We start from the raw sequence: 16,995 nt of genomic DNA on the forward strand, positions 1-16,995 counted from the left end.
TTGAAAGAACAAAATTACAGAGAATATATACGCATTGCAGGAAGTACAAGTAACAACAACAGTGTTGGGAGCTGTGAATGAAAGAGAGAGAGAGAGAGAGAGAGAGAGAGAGCACACGTGCTGGCTGCTGGGGAAGTTTCTGAGAGACACCCATCCACTATCTCTTTAAGGCACTCACTGAAAGCTCTCCTCTTCCTGAACCAGGTCCCCCCAACCCTGCTCTGCAGAGATGGGGTACATGGGCAGGAGTGGATAGAGAGAGCGAGAGGGTGGGCTGCTGGGAAAGTCTCTGAGAGACCGTGCACTGTCTCTTTAAGGCACTTACTCATCCCAAGGCTTGTTCAGACCTCAGAGCTGCTGAAAGTCCTGAGCCCTGTCCCATCTACCCTGCTCTGTGGAGATGGCGTATAGGGGCTGTGGGAGGGGGAAGAGGACACCCTGACATCAGCACCCTCCTTCCCCGCCTACTCTTCACAGCCAGCAGGAGGGTCCCAGGAGCAGCTGCAGGAGCAATGTGACTGCAAAGCAGCAGGGTGGGGGAGGGGTACCTGAACACACGCTGCTGGCTGGATATGCGTGGCTCTGCTAATCAACTGCTCGGCACTTGAATCTCTCCTGGGCAGCCACCCAACCGCACAGCTTACAGGGAACACGGGTCAGGAGGGCACTCAATATGTGCCACAAGTGAGATATGGAAGACACAGTATTAGGTCACCTGCTCCATCTCCTTTCCCATAAAGCATTGTTCCCTATAGTACATATTTTTCAGTATTTTATCCAGAGTATTTTTTTAATTTTTCAAGCAATTAGGCACCCACCATTTCCTTTGGGAGATGGTGAACATCCTTAACCATTCTAAACAATAACACTTCCTTTTTGGTATTTATACCAATCTATTTGTAGACTGTTAAATCCCTTCCTTAATCCTCTCTTAGCCTATAAATTCATGCTCAGCTCCTTCAGGACAACATTTTCGAAAGTGCACATCCCATTTAACAGCATTAATGCCACAGTGTGTGTGTCTTCAAGTTGCAGTTTGGACACACAAGTGTGTACATGCAATCACTGACTCACACATGTGCACTGGGGTATTTGCACACCTACCCTGGGGGTACACAAAAATGCACATATACTTTTGGATATTTGGTCTCAGTCTTTTCCCAAAGGTCAGTCTTTTTCAGTCTCCTAACTCAATCTAAGTGGTGGGTTTTTAACTCCCTTGAGTTTGCCTCTATCTTTCCAGTGTTGTGGTGCCCAGAATTGAATGCAATATGCTAGGTACATTTGCACCACACAAAGACCACCACCACCACCTTCCTTGTTTTGTAACATGGCATTTCTGGATATGCCACCTAAAACTGCATTCACACTTTTTATTTTTTTTTTTGCTGCCATATCACAAAGCATTCATGTCCAATTTCTTGTCCATTGTTACACACAATGCTCTTTCAGCACCACTGATTCCCAAGGTTTCACCAACTCATTGTGCTTTTTGCAGTGCTTGAATTGAGCAGATATAGCTGATGCCAAGATACTAGCTTTTTTCATGTTTTCCCACAACCATGAGTGAGTTGGTAATAGCTATTTTAAAATAAATTTTGGGTTAATTTAGTTCTCAGGAAAGACATCCTATTCAGAACCCTGATGTTTGCTGTCCTCTGTTTATTCTCTATCCTACTAATGCTCCTCTTCTGCAGTGGGGAAAAGGTAGTTCAATTCTATGGCCATTCATTCTTAGGCTTGTCTGCTGAGGCTGCCAATGATGGAGTCAGTTACTGCCACAGGTCAGGATTGTTTTTGTGTATACAAGTCCAGTGGGAACTGAACTAAGACTGTCACTTCATCTGGGTTACTGAACAGTGGTCAGATAACAACAGCTTTCAACCACCACCAAACAGGGTTTGGATTTGAACCCATGACCACAGTTGCTAACTTTCATGCGGTAAATAAGCACCCCGACTTTCACAATAAGCCAAAAATCAAGCAAATTCCATTTCAAAACAAGGCCAAAACAAGCCAATCCCAAAGAACCCCAATGCTCTATGTGACTAGATCACCCCAGCATGCAGTCTGGGACTGTGGTGGGCCCACTGTGCATCCCTGACTCTCTCTGCCCCCTTGCCGGGAGCCAATCAAAAAAAAAAGAAGCTACAAGCCAAACAAGCAACAAGCAAAAAACTAGTCAACAAGCAACTCACAAACCAATTAAGCCAAAAACAAACTTAATTTCTGCATTTTTTTTTCATGGGTTTGGCATGTCTGCCTATGACCTAGACATAACAGGCTTTGTATTACATTACCAAAACCCCTGAGCAATCAAGTCTCCAGAAGCACAGACTTACTCATTGTCAAAACAAGGGCTTAGTCTTGGGTAACGGAGCAGCAGCGTTGGCTGCTGGTGGTGAAGAATACATTTTCCTATGAAGGAAATATCCATTTATAGCCATAAAATAACTATCTACAAAGCTTTGTTACAATTTCAAAAGGTTCAGTTCAGCTAAGGGCCCCAAGTTGAAGTGCTCATTCATCCTAATTATCTGAACCTCTTGGGCCCACATGAATTAGTGGCCAAAGGAACCCTTGAGGTTAATATTTTGACATTAAGAAACCAATAGCCCTGTGTAACAGAGGGGAAGACGGGATTGCAAATTAATTATTGGCTTGACATTTAATCTGAATAAATTAAAAATGCCAGAATGATTGACGTTTATGTACTTAAGATGAAGAAGCAAGAATGACAAGGTGCCTAACAGTTGAGGATTCAAAATTTGTTTTCATTCCACATTTGAACAAAACCAAAACTTTTCAAATGCTTTCACAAAAATAGAATTTGTATTACGTTTGTGCCCATGTCTGTCCATCTCCAACCCGGTGGATAGGGCACTGGCCTGGGATATGGGAGATCCGGGTTCAAACCCCTGCACAGCCTGATTCAATATGATCTGACATGAAAAATTCTGCTTTGAATCAGGCAGAACCTGGGTCTCCCACATCCCAGAGCAGTGCCCTATCCACCCAGATATGGAGTCTCTCCCTCCCAACCCAAAAAACTTCCCACCTAAAGTTTCAGGTCTCCATGAAACATTTTAGCTTAGAGAAAACAGCATACTTTTGGCGAATTTGTTCTGATCAGCTCTATATCATATTTCTCTCAAATCATCTTTTGGCCACTGCATTCCTACCTCAACTCCATTCCTACCTCAACTCTATTGCCAACTTGTTTGGTGAAGTATAACAATTAAGACCAAATAGGTAATCAGGATGTGGATACTCATCTTCCTGACAAATGTTATTCACCTTCCCCGCTTCCGGTGCCCCAGGCCCCGCACTTCTCCTAGAGTCCGTCAGGGCTACAATAGTCATTTCCCAGGCTATTTTCTAAGAGCTGAATATACACGACCTACTAATTGACAGAACTAGTTTTCAATAATTGAAGACAGCTTTCATTAACGCTTATGAAACGGTCTTTAACAACTCTTCTTTATCTCTTGAGCCTGGCTTTACAATGAACCTCTTGATTTTTAAATAATCCCCTATTTGCTACTCAAATATGTTGCACTTTTCCCTCTGCCTCACTTTTTAAATCCCACAGACCAATTCACATTAATCCTGCCCTCTGTAGAATTTCTTCGGGGGCACAATATGTATAAATTTGCTTCTTCCTGTGATGGCTGATGTGGATTGGAGTGGACGGAGTCTCTGATTCAACCTCTCACACACTTTATCTTTATCCACTGGCCAGGCTGTAATAAATGGGCCTGTGTCAGTAAAACAGGCCATGCTTCTTGAGCTGAACATGCTTTGACTTTTAACCCAATAAAGAAAGACATTTCCTCTCTTGAGTGGAAAATTGTGCTAATATTAATGGGAAAAGTAGCTTACATTGGTCAAGCTCTGTCTTCCGCAGTTGGCTTCACAGGATGACACTTCATAAAACATCATTTCTCTGCTAAGCTGCACAGCATCTCTGGTGCTCCTAACATATTGTTTACCTCACAGAAAAGTGAGTTGGAAAGGTGAAAATCACGGATGGGCCATTTCCGAAGAAAGAGCAGATGGTGCTTCCACTTTGGGCAACATTCACCATGTGAGTGACTGCATCAGGCTCCCAAGCAAACCGCTTGCCAGTTAAATGTTGATTTGGCTGCTTGATCTGTACTTTTCCGTGGTATGTTGCCAGCATTCTGAATAGTCAGGTTCCTACACAAAATGCTTTGCAGAACAGCTGCTGCCTGAGAGAATTTAACCAGTTGCCACAGAACAAGCCTCACCTACTGCTCTGATAAGCTTGATTGCGACGATGATGTTCATTGGCACCCCTTTCTGTATTTTTCCTCCTAGCTGACTCATTCCAGTTACTGGATACATTTCATTTTAAAAGCTATTACTGGTCCTATCAGGAAAAGAAAGATAGGAAGGTTAGATTTCTATCACCCAGAGAAAGTGCACTGAGTTTTATGAATAAACTCCAAGGAAAAAGCTTTGCACTGGGAAATGCACTGTTTACTCAGGATTATTTCCTCTACTAGACCTATAGAAGTACATTTAGAAACCAAGGCCAAAATTTGTAAACCTGTGCACCTAAAGTTAGGCTCCACAGTCCACATTTAGGTATATAAATAGAAGGGACCTGATTTTCAGAGGTTTCAAGTGTTTCCAATAATTATTACATATATTTCAGTAGCACCTAGGAACCCTAGTCATGGATCAGGACCCTACTGTGCTAGGTGCTGACAAACACACAATAAAGGGGACGGCTCCTGCCCCAAAGAACTTATTCTTACAATCTCAGGGCTGGTCTACACTACATCGTTAGGTTGACTTCGGGCAGCTTACGTCAACCCCTAATGTTGGCAGTGTCTACAGTACAGCCCTCCTCCCACCAATGTAATTGTCGTACTACATCGACATAACTCCACTTCCACCAGAGGCGTAAGGATTATGTCAGTGTAGTTAGGAATATGCAGTGTTGGTGTAGACACTCCATCCCTTACATCTGCTTTGGCTGTCTTGTCAATTTCACGGCAGGAGCCCTGGTGACTGCAGACACTGCTCCCAGCTGGGAGTGGGAGCAAGAAATCCCGGTGCCCCCCCCCCCCATGCCTGCCATGAAATTGACAAGGCTGCCCGGCTCCCAGCCGGGAGTGGGGGGGGGGAGGGGAGGAAGCCAAGGCAGCTGGACCCCGCTCCCTGAGGGGGAGAAGCCCCAGGCTGCTTCCCCCAGCTCCTGGTGGGGAACACGGAACTGATGGGCGGTGCAGCCCTCCCAGCTTGATGCTATCTGCACATTTTTATAAGTATACTCTCCACCCCATTATCTAAGTCATTAATGAAAATATTGTGTAGTACTAGACCCTGGACAGACTCTGTGGGACCCCACTGGATAGGTCATCCCAATTTAACAGCAAATCATTGATAACTACCGAGTATGAGCTTTCAACCAGTTATGCACCCACTTTATAATAATTTCATCTAAAGCACATTTCTTTTGAGAACGTCACATGGGACTGTGTCAAAAGCCTTACTAAGATCAAGATATATCACATCTACTGCTTCTCTACAGTAGACAGTAACCTTGTCAAAGGAGGAAATTAGGTTGGTTTGGCATGATTTGTTCTTGGAAAATCCATGTTGGCTATTATTTATTGCCCTATTATTCTCTAGGCGCCTACAAATTGATTGTTTAATATTAATTCCAGTATCTTTCCAGGTGTCAAAGTTAGGCTGACTAATCTATAATTCCCTGGATTCTCTTTGTTCCCCTTTTTAAAGATAGGTACGTTTGCCAGTCATCAGTCCAGCTGACCTCACCTGTCCTCCATGAGTTCTCAAAAATAATTTCTAACAGTTCTGAAATTTCATCAGCTAATTCCCTACTTACCTTAGGGTGAATTTGGTCAGGCCCTGCTGACTTGAATACGTCTGATCTTGTATAAATTTTATTTAACCTGTTCTTTCCTATTCTAGCTTGCATTCCTTCCCTCTTGTTAACATTAATTGTGTTAAGCATTTGGACATAATTAACCCTTTTTGTGAAGACTGAAGCAAAATAGACATTAAACACCTCAACCTTCTTGACTTCATCTATTAACTTTCCTTCCCCGCTAAATAGTGGGCCTACACTTTCCTTCATCCTTCTCTTGTGCCTAATCTATTTACAGAACCTGTAAACTGCCTGCTCTGTCCCTAGATGCTTGTGCTATAATTTTTGTATTCATCCTTAACAATTTGTCCATGTTTCCATTTTTTGTTGGATTCCTTTTCTGATTTTCAGGTCACTAGAGACCTCCTGATTGAGCTATATTGTCCTCTTACTATTCTTCCTATCTTCACTTCACAACAAAATAGTTTGCTCTTGTGACTTTAATATTGTGTTTCGGAGAAACTGCCAGCTCTCCTGAACTCCTTGTTTTTTATACTGACTTGAACTTTAGAAATCCACATAACAAAACAATTTTATGTATGTCAAAATTAGACATTAAAGTGCTGCATCCATATAGCATTAAAAGCTTATTCTTATCTCAGCTACAGATTTTAACATTATCAGAGCCTTTCTCATTATAAATGCTAAGCCCTCATGAACAGTATTACAGTGCTGTAGTGTTTATGATTATTATTTTATCCTACTCATTAATAATTGCCATGCACATACCTTGCTGTGGTAGTCCTGACAACATATTTCTGTTCTGTTTATTTCTGAGCAAAATTACATTAACCTAAAGTTTAAGAAACTCACTAACTATCAATCACATGAATACCAGCCAAACAACAATAGCAATCTACAAATGCCAAAAAGTTAATTATCTAAATATTTTCAGATTTGTAAGATGTCAGAAAAATAATAGAATGTATTTAAATGAAACAGGGAGCTAAAGAGAGAAAATAAAATGTACAGCAATTTCAGAGGCATTCAAAATTTGGACCCTGCTCACATTTTTCACATGAAACTTTTAAGAATTAATAGCATGCAATCTAACCAGCCATATGATTTTACTGATACAGATACCAGCACCCTAAAGCTCCCCTTCTCCTTTTTATATTCAGGGATAGTGGAATGAGGGGGCATTTCCCATAGCACTAGGAGCATCTGAGTCTTGGGGGATAAGGGGTGATATTTGGGGTGGAAGAAAATCTCCTACCCTGAGACAGCCTTCTGCAGATGTAGGACTGTTGTAGAAGCTTCCCGGGAAAGATATTAGATAAGGCAATTTCCTGCAATGTCTTCAGGAGATCTTACTGTATTAAATTTATGTATCATTGTGGGGCAGAGATTGTATGTACTTCCATGGGAAAGGGTAACCACAGCTTCTTGAGGAACAAAGAACAGTTGGGAGCGATTAAGTAAATTCACTCAGGCTGTAACACCTCCAGAGAAGTACCACCACCGGGAGACACCCACCTATACTAGTTCAAACTGGATTCTTCAGAGACCAACAGACCAAGAAAGGACTGCCCATTATGTACATACATCCTTCTGGAAGATAAAATAATCCCTTAAAAGATAGTTAATATAGTTGGCTATAAAATATATTTTATTAAATATAAAGAGTGAGACTGCTCTCCTTTACAGCAGTGTAAATTCATAGCAGATTTTAGTGGAGGTTTGTGAAGCTACACAACAGTTGAATTTGGCTCAGTGATTCCAAGTCCATCATTCAAGCTGTTCATGGCCCATCTTTTCTGTCTCTTAATATTCTGCTCCCTCTGTGGGTTCTTCAAACAAAAATTAATTTGTGTTCTCATAGTTTGCTTTTCTGAGGTTTCAGGTTCATTTTGGATGGAATGGTCTTCAGCTCCAGCTGCTGAGACAGACAAGATTTCAAGTGAATGAGCCCCTTCTCTCCTGAAGCTACTCTGTAGTGCCGCCTCCTCTAATTATTAGAATGATGTGCTGAGGTATCAATAATTCTGTTTGATTTCATTCCAGCCATCCACCCACTTGGAGTCGGAATCTTCACTAGGCATCCGCCCACTCGGAATCCTCACCAGTCTATCAGATGGCTCTTTTTACCTCCCCATTTTCTAAGTATATCATATGCCCAGAAATAAGCCACAAATACTATTGAGGATCACTACAGCACAGTTAATTTAACATTAGGCCTGCCTCTGAATTTGTCCAAATGCATCTCCCTTGGTGGCTGCACACCTCACACTACAAGATCTACATAATGTACACAACATCATCTGTTGATTAATAATGGGAAAGTTCACAGAGGATACCACATAAACAATCTGTTGAGCATACAATACATTTCCTAGTTTAGGCTTAATAAATCACAAGAAATCCATAATGCAGCTATCACACAGGAGTTAATCTGAGAACAGACTTAAAGCAGGTCCTTCCACAAAAAGATAAAGTTATCACACTTCACTTCAAAGGCTTTATCTACCATTCAAAACAGAAAAGACTGCCACCAGCATATGCCTCAGACTCTTTGAACTAATGGCCTCTCTTGTCTGCTTAGTATCTTTTTTGTAGAAAAATTTATTACTTTTTTTGTAATAGATCACACAAAACACCACTGTAAGATTACTACAAAGTAGAAAGGTTAGTAAATATTATATTACACTGTCATTCTGGCCCAAAAATCTCTCTTTGAAAGGTTAGTTTTAAACACTAAATACATCAGGCGGGGCAGAAGAAAAAGTACAAATGTAAGCGTAGAGACAGAAAGCAGAAAAGAAAGGAGAGATAAGGATAAAGTCATATCCTTGTACCATTAGTATCACTAAGATTTAATTAAGCTGACCTGCATCATGGTTAGGTACAGGGAAGTGTCAAATAGGCCCTTTTAGTACTTTCAATAGATCTCTCCTGTACACATTGCTATTATTTTTACTTAGCAAGTCAAAACCATACTACTATCATTAGCCCATAAGATTACATGTATCCTTTGCACTCTTCACAAGTCAGAAACATATCTGTTATTAACCAGTCACTCAGTCTCAAGCAGCAGAGAGAGGGGGAAGGGCCCACCAGGCAATGTACAATGATGGTCAAATGGCATGGAATTTTAGATGAGAAATCAATTTCAATAAGGAACTCAAGCAGCAGCTATCTCCAACAAACATGAGAAGCAAGGTCATATTAAAGTTTGCCAGGAGATGTGCAATATTTTGCAAGTCTGACAGCCGGGAAAGTATAAACCTGGCATCTTGTGGAACACTAATATGTGAGAGGGTAGCCTATGCATTACAAACCAAAGACAGCATATTTATATTGATCAAAGTAAGCATCTACCTAACAGAACTCTTGCTCACCATAACAACAAGAAAGTGGCACATTTCTTTTTCAGATCCCAGTTACTGTTGGCAGAATGAAGGCTGGAAGACAAAATACGTTTTCAGTCAAAAAAGTCCTCAAGCTGAGAAGAATGATTTCACAGACACAATCAAATGAGCCTTCTCAAATAAGTGAAAAAGGTTTTCAGCTTTTGGCCACCATAAAAAAAAAAAAAAAAAAAAAAGACATTCAGACTGTACCTGCCTTGTTATTTTAAACTAGTCAGCACTCTTCTATAATGACTGTCGAGCTGTCTGGAGTGACTCAAGGGTTTGAGTACCAAACTCAGGCAGACTGTTAAGCAGCAGGGCCCAAACCAGCTGTGAATTCTATAGTTATATTTCATCAACCAAGTATCAAGTGTAAACTCCTCAAGCACTATAAAAGACTGACTGTGAAGTCACAGACAGTCCCTTTGGGTACTTCAGTCTATCTTGCCACCTGTGCAAGCTTGCCTTGCGATAGATGGTCCATTACACCAAAAATCACAATAATATTCAGGTTATTCCCAGTCCCAAAGAACTGGTCACTTACCCCAGGTCAATTGTACCTATACCAAAGACAATACTGGTAACCAATCCTATAATAAATTAAAGATGTATTAACTAAGAGAAAGAAATGAGAGATTTACAAGATTAAAGCGAGTACAATACAAATGAGCTATGGTCTCAGGTTTCAAAAGGTGACAGAAGCTGCTGTAATATGCCAGCATTACATGTCCTTTAGGGGGTAACTGAGGCTAAATAGTCGGGGATCCCTTCCTATGCTCAGAAATGTTGCTCTCCCGCAAAGCCCAAGCAGCGTAGATACACAATTTCTCCTTGTTCTGGATTTTTATTCCATCCCCCAAGAGTTCAAGCTGATGTGACAAGTCCACGTGCACATCTCTTCTTCGTGCAGGGTGTGGGAGGGAGAGGGGAAGGGAGGAAGCAATCAACAAAGTCTTTGTTCTTTGATGTTTCACAATGGCTTATTTGGTTTCTATCGGTCTTCTTATGGGCAGGACCTAACACCTGCTGTAGGAAGCCAGGATTTTACATTAGTTAATGCTTCTTTCCTGTTTGGTGACTTACAGAAGTTTACAAAGCAAACAGTTCATATAACCTTATAACATGGGGTACAGATGTTATAAGTGAGATTACTACATGCAGCATCCTTCAAGCATTTCATAAAGTCAAAACTTTGAGGCCACACAATTTCTAAGATGGGGCTTAGTTATACCCTTAGCTTCTCCCTCACAACAGGCTTCAAGTGTGAACCTCACATGGCAATTTCCCACAATATGGGCACTATACAAAGACTAGTGATATCACAGGAAAGATTCCCAATGACTTAATCTTTGGACCAAGTTATATTCCTGTCTCAAATAGCTGCTGTTGTCCACTCTCCTCCAGGAGCACAGAATTCACTCCATATTTTTAAACAGAAAAATACAAAAAGTCACTTCGTATACATTCCTTTTCCATGTAAAATCGTTGTATGTAGGAAATATAAAAGTGACTTCTTTTGCTGTTTTATTTTCCCTCAGTTGTCACTCCCTATGTGCCCTATAAAAACACTGTCAGCTGGCACCCCTCCACAACTGAAAACAGTTTAGTTTTGCTGGAATTTTTAGGATAAGGCTTCAGAATGTGGGATATTTTACACATGAATAAAAACAAGCATACTAGATAAAAGTCTCAACTCTGTGGGGCTTTAGCTATCCCAATCTTTAAAGAAGGAAGAAAAAAAAAAGAACATGAGTGCTCTTCTGCAGAGTATAGCTGAAAAATACTTCAAAAAAGTGGCAGCAGTTCAACTCTAGCCATAACTAGAACAGGGAATGTCGAGAGAGAAAGAGACTATTTTCACAGTATTTGTTGCTGTTCTCTAAAGAGGACTGTAGGGCAATTAAGCCCATCAGATTGCTCCCTGAAGAGAGAGAAAGAGGAAAGAGCCTGCTGACCCCATATGAAAAAAGAAGGGAGAAATGGGCTTACCAAGCCTCCATAAGGGGTCTTATGACTGGGGGTTGGGGAGAGGGAAAAAATCAGGTCTCAAGGAGGCCTCTAAACATGCCAGAGGGGAGATTAGATTCACTGGTTACTGCTGCAAAGTCTTGAAACAGAAGTTACAGGCCATTGGAATTCCTCCAAACAACATAGGGGAGCCAGTGCCATTTGTGGCCAGAGAAGTTGTATGAAGGTAGAAGGCAAGTCCTAGAGTCTATTAAAGGGAGGGCATCGTGTAGTGATGTCTGCAAATATCCCTCCATAGTTTTGGATAATCCAGGTGAAATTTGTTTACAAACTTTAGGGTACTGAAGGAGCACACATTTCCATCTCCTGACAGTGTCCTTATCAGTCTGCCCTCAAACAACTGAGGCAGGGACTTCCATTCATTTAGGCAAAAGTTACTCAGAAATCTCACACCATTTTCATTCATTTCACAAAATTGTATTAAAACGCCTACTAGTATGCACTCTTCAGGGTCATCCTGACACATCTTTTCAAATGGAAAAACAAAGCAAATAAACAGCTCCTAGAGGGATCTATTCCATAATTTGCTTCCAGGTCCTCTGCTGTTAAGAGCTGGTACTGAAACAACACAGAGCTTCATAAGCCTGCAATTTATATTTCAGGAGGCTAGGGTCACTTGATTTTTAAGTCTCAAAGGTACAAGCCCCTCCTTCTTAAAGAGCAAGACCAAAAGCCCAGCCTCCAGAGGCATCATCTTCTCTTACATCCTTGTTAAGTCAACAGCAGGTAGTATTCTAATAAAATAATTTCCTCACTTTTAGATGGAGGATACTTTAGTCAACTAATAAGTGTTTTCAAAATTTACTTCACGTTTGCTCATTGTTTCTTATTGTGTGATAAGAGGTGCAGTTTGAGGGATTTAAGGCTTTTTTTAATTTGCTTTTGGTTTTTATTTACACGAATGATCTCCACGGACACTGCACACTCATGCCTACGATGACTGATTTTTCTCTCAACATGTGATCCCGCAGTGTTCTATTGTCTCAACATGATGTAGGACTGCGTGAACATACTGGACATGAGCACAATCCTATTCACTTCAAAATAAATTGTAGTAGTTGGGGAAATAGAATTTTACCCCTTAAAGTTTGGGGCTTTATTCATGCAAACCATACACTAAATACAAATCTTTTGAGGTTCATCCATCATTTATCAGGATCGTCTCAATACTTCATGTTGAACAAAACTCAGATGGTCTGGGAATTTTATTGGGAAATGGGTTAGAAATTAGGCATAATGTCTCTTGCGAGTTTTCCAGTATTCTCCAATTTCAGACAAAATCATAAATACAAGGAGAGCAACTTTTTCCCCTGGTTGCTCAGTGATCGATGAAAGATGAAGTACAGAAGGACTCGAGTGAGTGAATATACATAAAGTTATCAGCACTTTTTTGAAACTCAAAGTTCTGGGTTCAGTTCAAGCTTTGGATGAAGGACAATTCTTGTTTTGATGGAAATGGTTCACTACTAAAGAGTCCGAATGCAACCTGAAAACAAGGGGGCTTCAATACAGCCCTGACGCACAATGAAGATGAATAAAAGTGAACCAAAAGGAGAATGACAGATGGGTAATAATTCATAAGCTGGGATCTTGGTGATGGCTCTGCGTGTACAATAAAATGAATGATTAAAAATGCTTAATGAACAACAAAATATGTATCTGCAAGATCAGTCTAGCTTTTTTGGATAAACAGCAAGAAATTTATAATGTCGTGACTAAAGATTTACCCAATAGACTTTGAAGGAGCTGTTTAATCTCTGTGGTAGACACTGCTTTCTAATGTCTAATTATATATGTACTTGAGTCACTAATATGCATTTTATGAACTATCTACTTGCATATTTATTTACCAAAATGGTCTCTTCCTCACTAGAGGCACAGTCATTCCTCCGAGGAAGAACGTGGGTGGCAGGACATGTATACACAACTTTTAGTCATACAGTAAGTTATGCAGTTGAATTCAGTTAATCATGAATTCTCCATCCATGGAGGCATATTCCAATAGACTAAGCATCCCTAGCAGAAATCAGGGTTCATCTGCAACAAGCAGTCTGAACTGATAAATCAGATGCATTTTGTAACTTTACGTAAAGAAAAATAAGGAAAATTAATAGAAAGCCAAACACTGACGTAACATTAATGTAGTAACAAAACCCAAGAAATTCAAATTTAATACTCTCACTATACAATCTGGGGCTGATTTACCAGCGACTTGCACATTGTATAGTCATGTCCATTTGTGTAAAGCAAATACCAGAATATAACATATTACAACTGCTTTGCACTAGTATAAATGACTACATACATAAGATGCAAGACTGGCGACAAACTCAGAAATGTTGAAACACCTGTCCTCATCCAAAGCCTGGCCTTGGTGAGGTATGTTGAGAGCAGAGCAAACAAACAAATGCCTATTACTAAGTTTGGTTTTCCAAACTTGGGGTGGTTTGCAACATTCAAATAACCTCAACATCGCTTAAGCATTTCTTATGTTTATTTAATACTGTGCATAAGAAAGCAGTTTTTAAACCACAGTATACCGATACCCTAAGTACCTCGCAGAGAGTTTATACTGCTAAATTCTTTAAGTTTAACTTAGTTTGTTTATTATAATTACTATGAGAATCACAGCATCCTAAGTCATTTATTATTAAAATTGCCTCATGGTGATCAACAGAACAACTTCAGTTTTAATTTTTTCACCCCTTTCCGTTTCTTACAACGGCATTCAGAGGATGAAGCTCTGGGGAGTGAATATGCAGAAATATTGAAATGTGACCAAAAAAGAAGCCACATAACGGCCTGAAGTGGTTCACTTAGCAAGTATGATCTTCTGAAAGAAAGAAACCAAAGAACTGCTGGGCCATTTCAATAGTAAATGGAAAGCCCTGCTGTTTGTGTGGGAAACTTGCAGCTGAAGTTCAACCACTGACTCTCGAATAGAGTAAAGCTGTGTATCAAAATAATTTACCATCACTTCTTAACAACATAACAATACAATACATAGTGTAATGTGTACACAGGAGGTGTATGAAAGAAACTCATGTTGGTGGGAACAGACAAGCAGCTGCAGCAGGGACCTTCAAGTACTGATGATGCTATCACAATGCTTTCTACAGAAGGATAGTGCCCCTTTGTGCTCATGGCTCATTCGCTGCCACCCTCCATCTCAGTCTCTCTTCGCTCACTCCATCTGCCCTTCCATACTCCCCTCCTTCAGTCCCACTTCTGCCATTCTCTATCCCAGGGGCAGGCAAACTTTTTGGCCTGATGGCGACATCGGGTTTCCAAAATTGTATGGAGGGCCGGTTAGGGGAGGCTGTGCCTCCCCAAACAGCTAGGCATGGTCTAGCCCCAACCTCCTATCTGACCCCCCCCCCCGCTTCTCGCCCCCTGACGGCTCCCCCAGGACTCCTGCCCCCTCCCCCGGGGACTCCTGCCCCATCCAACCCCTCCCCCTGTCCCCTGACGGCCCACCCGGGACTCCTGCCCCATCCACCACCCCTGCTCCCTGTCACCTGACCACTCCCAGACCCCCCGACCCTTGACTGCCCTCTGCCGCCCCATTCAACCCGCTCTCTCATTCCGGACTTGCCCCCCAGGACCCTTGCCCCATCCAACCACCCCTTCTCCCTGTCCCCTGACCACTCCCGGAACCCCTGTCCCCTGACGGCCCACCCGGGACTCCTGCCCCATCCAACCACCCCTTCTCCCTGTCCCCTGACCACTCCCGGAACCCCTGTCCCCTGACGGCCCACCCGGGACTCCTGCCCCATCCAACCACCCCTTCTCCCTGTCCCCTGACCACTCCCGGAACCCCTGCCCCTGACTGCCCCCCGCCGCCCCATCCAACCCCCCCTCTCCTTCCTGACTGCCCTCCCCAGAGACCCCGCCCCATCCAGCCCCCCTGTTCCCCACCCTCTGACCCCCCCGACCCTTATCCACGCCCCCCCCCCGTCCCCTTACTGGGCTGCCTGGAGCACCGGAGGCTGGTGGCGCTACAGCTGTGGCCCCAAGAGCACTGGGTCAGGCCACGGCTCCGCAACTGCGCTGCCCGGCCGCTCAGAGCATTGAGCTGGTGGCACAGCTCACTGAGGCTGCAGGGTAGGGGGAACAGCGGGGGAGGGGCCGGGGGTTCAGCCTCCCGGGCCTGGAGCTCAGGGGCCGGGCAAGAGGGTCCCGCAGGGCCATAGTTTGCCCACCCCTGCTCTATTCCTTTTCTATGTCTTCTTCCCTCCCATGTCTTCATAACGCCTTTCCGTAATGTTCTCTCTCCTTTATTTCTGTCTAGCTGATCCATTCCCCGACAAACCCACCCCAAACAATTAAAACATGAAATAATGGCTCTAACACGCCATTTGCAAACCATCATCCTATTCACTCTGGGTCGGTTATATTTCCTCTCCCGACTTTGCTTGTCTTGTCTACTTAGATAGTAAGCTCTTCAGGATAGGGGCTGTCTCTTCCTCCATGTCTGTACAGTGCCAGACATAAAGGGGTCCCAATCTCTATTCATAATCTTAGGTGGCACCTTAAAATAATAACTAATAATAATGGTGAAATTGTTAAAGTTTGAAAATGTTAATGTGTCACCATCCCGCTGCACATGTCTATTTGGGTGTATATATAAACATACCCATACTCTACAATGGGAAAGGCAGTAGCCACTAGAGTTAACAGTGTATAACATTTTCCTCTCTTACATGGTTTACAGCCATTCATCTTTTTTTGAAACTTTCATTTTTCAAGGTAAAATTCTCCAGGCTTCATTCATATCTGTGTGAAGGTTAATCTGGTTTTTGAAAGTCTGAGCAAAAATGATTCAGCTAGGGTTTGCTTTTTTATAGCATGAGGATAAGTGGGAAAATATTCTAATTATAAAAAATTTCTTGCAACCTTTCTGAACAGCTCTAGAGTTGAAATAGCTTGAGATAGGGAGCTGAAACTTGGCAGTCTCTTCTTTATCGACTTGTTGCCTATGATTAGGAGGCAGATTATCTCTATATTCTTAACATCTTACTCCACAAAACCAAATTTCCAACCCTAACATGCAAAACTTTTCTTTCATTTGCCATACATTTAGTAATATCACCTGTAGAAATTCATTGATAATTGAGCCAGTAATGAGGATAATATTTGACTAACAACAAGATATAACTTTTAAATTTAATTTTGCCAGGCTGTATACTCTCTCTCCAGTTGGTTCCCATTTCTGAGCGTGACACTGTAAGAGCCCACAGGAAATGTGGCAATATACAGTGTCCTGCCTAACCCCTTCATAGCACATTGCACAGTTCATCCTACACCACCTGAGGTTACGAACCTGCTTGGAACCACAAGACAACGGGTCTTGGGTTCAAGCGGGATTCATTCCTACAGTGTTCAGATTATCCCTATCCATTTTCTATCATGGAATTGCCTTCACACAGGGTGCATAGGCACCATAATTTCCTCTCAAATGCATTATGACATCTTAAGTGATTTTCTCCCATTTCCCAGGCACTCTTTGTAATTCAGTCTATAATATTGCCAGTCACAACTGCATTATTATTAAGACTGCAACTTCCTATTCACTGAAGTTTTTATGTCGTTAGCCATATACAATATGTTGTCAGTGTAGCTACAATTAATTGTAAAGCAGTATGTGGTGTGGTTTCAGGGCTAGCTGAAAGGAAGGACTTACTGTAAGTGTGA

The sequence above is a fragment of the Natator depressus genome, chromosome 5 (genome assembly GCF_965152275.1).
Source record: "Natator depressus isolate rNatDep1 chromosome 5, rNatDep2.hap1, whole genome shotgun sequence".
NCBI lineage: Eukaryota > Metazoa > Chordata > Testudines > Cheloniidae > Natator > Natator depressus.